Source organism: Arachis hypogaea, chromosome 10 (genome assembly GCF_003086295.3).
Source record: "Arachis hypogaea cultivar Tifrunner chromosome 10, arahy.Tifrunner.gnm2.J5K5, whole genome shotgun sequence".
Taxonomy (NCBI): Eukaryota; Viridiplantae; Streptophyta; class Magnoliopsida; order Fabales; family Fabaceae; genus Arachis; species Arachis hypogaea.
In genome coordinates, this window is record NC_092045.1 from 41446595 (window position 1) to 41454219 (window position 7625).

Genomic DNA, 7625 nt, shown 5'->3' on the forward strand with positions numbered 1-7625 from the left:
TATCTCAGCCAACGTCCACTCTATGAGCGTTACGCACCGCCGCCCTCATGGAGAAGCTTCCTTTCAGTCTCCAGTGAGCGTTACACGTCGCTGTCCTCACTGAGCCGTCCTTATAGTGTTAATTGAGCGTTATGCATCGCTGTCCTCACTAGACACTTGGCACTAAGATTCAACATCACTCAATTTTTTTAAATCTTCGCTCTCTACTCTACTGTGGTAGAGATCCATCTAATTTATACCTTTTTTCTATCTGCTCTACTATGACAGAAGTTCATTAAAAACTTTTTAGTCACCGCTCTCTTCTCTTCTGTGGCAGAGATCCTTTTACTTAATACATCATTCTATTTTTGTTTTTTTTTTCTTTTAAAACCAAAACTACCCCTTTGTGACATTCTCCAAATCTTTTAAAATAATTTCACTTAAACCAATTCTTCTTTCAAAAGACAAAGGGAAACCATTTATTATTTAAAGCCATCAGTAAGACCTCTAGACTTTAGGGGAGCGTCAACCAATCTCATTTTTTTAAGTTCATTAGAAATCCTTAACAATCATTGTTTTCTTAAATTGAATTTAATTAAATAAAGTTTCTAAATCAAATCGAAACCAAATCATACAAATCAGAAGTTCTGAACCAATATTAAAACCAAAACCAATCCAGTTTCATCCTTAAAACTAATTCTTTAACTTTTTTCATGATGTCGTAAAACGAAATCATTCATTCAAAATTAAATTACTTTTAAAGTTCACTAAAACTCTTTCAAATGAAATTTTTAAGAAAAATTCAAAACATAAATCCTTTTCATATTTAAATCAACCTTAAAACATAATACTTTCCTTAAATAATTTAAAATCGTAAAATATTTTTTTCTAAATAAATCAAACTCAAAACATATACGTTTCTTAAATGAATTAAACTAGAAACATAACTATTTTCTCAAATCCAATCTTTTTCTAAACAACATTTCAAATAAAGTCTTAAATTTTATAACAAAATTTCGGCAGTATCTCCAGTAAAACTCAGACTTTTTCACCCTTCTCGGTTCCCATCCAAACCATTTCTTAAAATATTTCAAATCATTTTCAATAAATCAAAACCATTTCTAATATCAAAACATTTATAAAATCAAACCAATTAAAAATCAAACCGCCTCCAAAATCAAACCATTTTCATATTTCAAATCATGTCATCAATTCATCAATTCATTTATTATTAAATCTCAATGCCATCATCAAATTTCACCAATTCTACTTGATCACAAATAACATTCCATCCCCGAATTCATCAACATAATTCAGTTCTTGGCTGCTGATGAGCAGATAATTTATACGTTTTTTGGCATTATTTTTAGTATGTTTTTAGTATGTTTTAGTTAGTTTTTATTATATTTTTATTAGTTTTTAGTTAAAATTCACTTTTCTGGACTTTACTATGAGTTTGTGTGTTTTTCTGTGATTTCATGTATTTTCTGGCTAAAATTGAGGGACCTGAGCAAAAATCTGATTCAGAGGCTAAAAAGGACTGCAGATGCTGTTGGATTTTAACCTCTCTGCACTCGAAGTGACTTCTCTGGAGCTACAAAAGCCCAATTGGCGCGCTCTCAATTGCGTTGGAAAATAGACATTCTGGGCTTTCCAGCAATGTATAATAGTCCATACTTTGCTCGAGATTTGATGGCCCAAACTGGCGTTCTAAATCAGCTCAAAACTGCCCGGCGTTAAACGCCGGAACTGGCACAAGAATGGGGGTTAAACGCCCAAACTGGCACAAAAGCTGGCGTTTAATTTCAAGAAAAGTCTCTACACATAGAAGCTTCAATGCTCAGCCCAAGCACACACCAAGTGGGCCCGGAAGTGGATTTTTTATGTAATTTACTCATCTTTGTAAACCCTAAGCTACTAGTTCTCTACAAATAGGACCTTTTGCTTTTGTATTTTTCATCTTTTGATCACTTTAGATCTTAGGATCATCTTTGGACGTTTAGTTCTTAGATCATTGGGGGCTGGCCTCTCGGCCATGCCTAGACCTTGTTCTTATGTATTTTCAACGGTGGAGTTTTTACACACCATAGATTAAGGTGTGGAGCTCTGCTGTACCTCGAGTATTAATGCAATTACTATTGTTCTTCTATTCAATTCAGCCTATTCTTGTTCTAAGATATTTATTTGCACCCAAGAACATGATGAATGTGATGATTATGTGACGCTCATCATCATTCTCACTTATGAACGAGTGCCTGACAACCACTTCTGTTCTACAAGCAAACAAGGCTTGAATGTTTATCTCTTGGATCCCTTAATCGGAATCTTCATGGTATAAGCTAGAATTGATGGCGGCATTCAAGAGAATCCGGAAGGTATAAACCTTGTGTGTGGTATTCTGAGTAGGATTCAGTAATTGAATGACTATGACGAGCTTCAAACTCCTGAAGGCTGGGCGTTAGTGACAAACACAAAAGAATCACTGGATTCTATTCCAACCTGATTGAGAACCGACAGATGATTAGCCGTGTTGTGATAGAGCGCGTTGAACATTTTCACTGAGAGGACAGGACTGTAGCCATTGACAACGGTGATGCCCAACATATAGCTTGCCATGGAAAGGGGTAAGAAGGATTGGATGAAGACAGTAGGAAAGTAGAGAGACGGAAGGGACAAAGCATCTCCATACGCTTATCTGAAATTCTCACCAATGAATTACATAAGTATTGATGAGCGGATAATTTATACGCTTTTTGGCATTGTTTTCATATAGTTTTTAGTAAGTTTGAGCTACTTTTAGGGATGTTTTCATTAGTTTTTATGTTAAATTCACATTTCTGGACTTTACTATGAGTTTGTGTGTTTTTCTGTGATTTCAGGTAAATTCTGACTGAAATTGAGGGATTCGAGCAAAACTCTGAAGAAGGCTAACAAAAGGACTGCTGATGCTGTTGGATTCTGACCTCCCTGCACTCGAAATGGATTTTCTGGAGCTACAGAACTCCAATTGGCGCGCTCTCAACGGCGTTGGAAAGTAGACATCCAGAGCTTTCCAGCAATATATAATAGTCCATACTTTATTCGAAGAATGACGACGTAACTTGGCGTTGAACGCCAAGTACACGCTGCTGTCTGGAGTTAAACGCCAGAAAAACGTCATGATCCGGAGTTGAACGCCCAAAACACGTCATAACCTGGAGTTTGACGCCAAGAAATGCCTCTACACGTGGATTGATCAAGCTCAGCCCAAGCATACACCAAGTGGGCCCCGGAAGTGGATTTATGCATCAATTACTTACTCATGTAAACCCTAGTAGCTAGTCTAGTATATATAGGACATTTATCTATTGTATTAGACATCTTTGATCTCAGTTTTGTTTTATTCTTCATCTTAGGGGATCATTGATCACGTTAGAGAGGGCTGGCCATTCGGCCATGCCTGAACTCTTTGCTTATGTATTTTCAACGGTGGAGTTTCTGCACACCATAGATTAAGGGTGTGGAGCTCTGCTGTACCTCAAGTATTAATGAAATTCTATCTTCTTTTATTCAAATCTCTTTTATTCTTATTCCAAGATATTCATTCGTACCCAAGAACATGATGAATGTTATGAGTCAAATTACCCTCATTATCATTCTCACTTATGAATGCACGTGATTGACAACCATGTCCGTTCTATATGCAACAGAGCTTGAATGCGTATCTCTTAGATTCCCCAACAGAATCTTCGTGGTATAAGTTAGATAGTTGGCGGCATTCATCTGGATCCGGAAAGTCCAACCTTGTCTGTGGTGTTCCGAGTAGGATCCTGGGAGTCCGGAAAGTCCAACCTTGTCTGTGGTGTTCCGAGTAGGATTCCGATCATGAGTGACCGTGACGTGCTTCAAACCTTAACCTGCTGGGCGTTGGTGACAGACGCAAAAGAGGGATTCTATTCCAGTAGGAGCGGGAACCAACCGGTGATTAGCCGTACTGTGACAGAGTGCGTTAGCATAGTTTTCACTGCGAGGATGGGATGTAGCCATCAGCCATGGGTGATGCCTCCAGACTGGTTAGCTGTGCGAGTGACAGCCGCACAGGTTATTTCCCCGTGAGGAATGAAAGTAGCCACAGTTGATGGTGAACCCCTATACAAAGCTTGCCATGGAAAGGAGTAAGAAGGATTGAGCAGAAGGAGTAGGAGAGCAGGCGTCCAAGAGCTCTACAGCATCTCCATCCGCTTATCTGAAATCCCACCAATGAATCTGCATAAGTGTTTTATCCTTTTTATTATATTCTATTTTATTATTTCTATTTTCGAAAACCCATAAACTATTTTAATCTGCCTAACTGAGATTTGCAAGGTGACCATAGCTTGCTTCATACCAACAATCTCTGTGGATTCGACCCTTACTCACGTAAGGTTATTACTTGGACGACCCAGTACACGTGCTGGTTAGTTGAACGAGATTGTGAAGACAATAAACAATGCCTTCAGAGTATACATCCTTTATAAATACATAACAAGTGATCACAATTTCGTCCACCAAGTATCTCTATCTTTATTTTATGCTTTATTCATAAATCATCCATAACCCTTTGAATCTGCCTGATTGAGATTTACAAGATGACCATAGCTTGCTTCATACCAACAATCTCCGTGGGATCGACCCTTACTCGCGTAAGGTTTATTACTTGGACGACCCAGTGTACTTGCTGGTTAGTTGTGCGAAGTTGTGATAAAGAGTTGAGATTGCAATTGAGCGTACCATGTTGATGGCGCCATTGATGATCACAATTTCATGCACCAAGTTTTTGGCACCGTTGCCGGGGATTATTTGAGTTTGGACAACTGACGGTTCATCTTGTTGCTTAGCTTAGGTATTTTTCTTCAGAGTTCTTAAGAATGAATTCTAGTGTTTCAAGGTGATATTCTTATCATCACCAAAGCTGATTAATTCTCATCAATTTAGCTTTTGAATGTAATGTCCTGCTGAAGCTTGGCTAGCCATGTCTAATTTCTTTAGACTGAAGCTTTAGACTAACATTGCATGATTCCTGGAATTCTCATTAAGAATTTTGATATCCTTATTTTCTTTCAATTTTCGAAAAAATCCAAAAAAAAATTACAAAATCATAAAAACCAAAAATATCTTATGTTTCTTGTTGAGTCTAGTGTCAATAGTATACAAACTTCTAAGTTTGGTGTCTTGCATGCATTGTTTATTTGATTTTGTTTGTATTTTGATTATTCCTCATCATTAAAAATTCAAAAATATTTTTAATTTGTGTCTTTTCAAGTCAATAATACAGAGAATTGAAGATTCAGAACATACAGTAGAGGAATTACACAGAAAAAGCTGGGCGTTCAAAACGCCCAGTGAAGAAGGAAAACTGGTGTTTAAACGCCAGCCAGGGTGCCTGGTTGGGCGTTTAACGCCCAAAAGGGTAGTGTTTTGGGAGTTAAACGCCAGAATGGATACCATTCTGGGCGTTTAACGCCAGGATGGCACAAGAGGGAAGATTCTGTTTTTAATTCAAATTTTTTTCAAGTTTTCAAAATTTTTCAAAATCAAATCTTTTTCAAATCATATCTTTTCAATCATATATTTTCAAAATCAATTTCTTTCCATTTTCAAAAATACTTGCTATCAATTAATGATTTGATTCAACATCTCAGAGTATGTTGCCTTTTCTGTTGAGAAAGGTTTAATGTCTGAATCATATATTTCTTGTTGGCCAAGTCATTAGTTTTTAAAATCAAATCTTTTTAAATTGTTTTTGAAATCATATTTTCTCAATCATATCTTTTAATCACATCTTTTTCAAAATAGTTTTCAATCATATATTTTTGATTTCTAATTTCAAAATCTTTTTCAAAATCAATTTATTTCTTTCCCAATCATATTTTTCGAAAATCATTCTTCAATTTTTCAAAATGTTTTTAAAATCTTTTTAATTTATTTTCGAAAATTTCTTCCCTTCTTCTCACATCCTTCTATTTATGGACTAACACTCCTCCTCAATGCACAATTCGAACTCTGTCTTACTTGATAAGTTCGAATTCTTCTACCTCTTCCTTTTATTTTTTTTCCTCAGACACCTCAAGGAATCTCTATACTATGACATAGAGGATTCCATATTTTCTTGTTCTCTTCTCTTTCATATGAGCAGGAGCAAAGACAAAAGCATTCTTGTTGAGGCTGACCCTGAACCTGAAGGACCTTGAAGCGAAAGCTAAGAGAAGCTAAAGCACAACTCTCTGTAGAAGACCTAACAGAAATCTTCAAAGAAGAAGAACCCATGGCAGCCGAAAACAACAACAATGCCAACAATGCAAGGAAGGTGCTGGGTGACTGTACTGCACCTACTCCCGACTTCTATGGGAGAAGCATCTCTATCCCTGCCATTGGAGCAAACAACTTTGAGCTTAAGCCTTAATTAGTTTCTCTAATGTAACAGAATTGCAAGTTCCACAGACTTCCATTGGAAGATCTTCATCAGTTTTTAGCTGAATTCTTGCAAATCTGTGACACTGACAAGATTAATGGGGTTGACCCTGAGGTCTATAGACTTATGCTATTCCCTTTTGCTGTAAGAGACAGAGCTAGGATATGGTTAGACTCACAACATAAAGAAAGCCTGAACTCTTGGGAAAAGCTAGTCAATGCCTTCTTGGCAAAGTTCTTTCCACCTCAAAAATTGAGTAAGCTTAGAGTGGAAGTCCAAACCTTCAGACAGAAGGAAGGTGAATCCCTCTATGAAGCTTGGGAAAGATACAAACAATTGATCAGAAAGTGTCCTTCTGACATTCTTTCTAAATGGAGCATCATAGGTATCTTCTATGATGGTCTGTCTGAACTGTCCAAGATGTCATTGGACAACTCTGCTGGAGGATCTCTTCATCTAAAGAAGACGCCTGCAGAAGCTCAAGAACTGATTGAATTGATTGCACATAACTAATTCATGTACACTTCTGAAAGGATTCCTGTGAACAATGGGACAAATCAGAAGAAAGGAGTTCTTGAGATTGATACTATGAATGCCATACTGGCTCAGAACAAAATATTGACTGAGCAAGTTAATATGATTTCTCAAAGTCTGTCTGGAATGTAAGCTGCACCAGGCAGTACTAAGGATGCTTCATCTGAAGAAGAAGCTTATGATCCTGAGAACCCTTCAATGGAAGAGTTGAATTACATGGGAGAACCCTATGGAAACACCTATAATCCTTCATGGAGAAATCATCCAAATTTCTCATGGAAGGATCAATAGAGACCTCAACAAGGGTTCAACAACAATAATGGTGGAAGAAACAGGTTTAGCAATGGCAAGCCTTTTCCATCATCTTCTCAGCAACAGATAGAGAATTCTAAGCAGAGCCACTCTGACTTAGCAACCATGGTCTCTAATCTAATCAAAACCACTCAAAGTTTCTTGACTGAAACAAGGTCCTCCATTAGAAACTTGGAGGCACAAGTGGGACAGCTGAGCAAGAAAATTATTGAACTCCCTCCTAGTACTTTTCCAAGCAATACAGAAGAGAATCCAAAAGGAGAGTGCAAGGCCATCAACATGGCCGAATTTGGAGAGGAGGAAGAGGCAGTGAGCGCCACTGAGGAAAACCTCCATGAACGTCCACTGGCCTCCAATGAGTTCCCTAACG

General features: G+C 37.4%; 1 non-coding gene across 1 annotated transcript; it reads right to left on the minus strand.

Annotated features, from left to right (window-relative positions):
• Positions 1-6667: 6667 nt before the first annotated feature.
• LOC112718843 (small nucleolar RNA R71) lies at positions 6668-6771 on the minus strand. The gene has a single exon (XR_003161171.1). It is a non-coding gene; the product is annotated as a small nucleolar RNA R71 (small nucleolar RNA).
• Between the last annotated feature and the right edge of the window lie 854 nt (positions 6772-7625).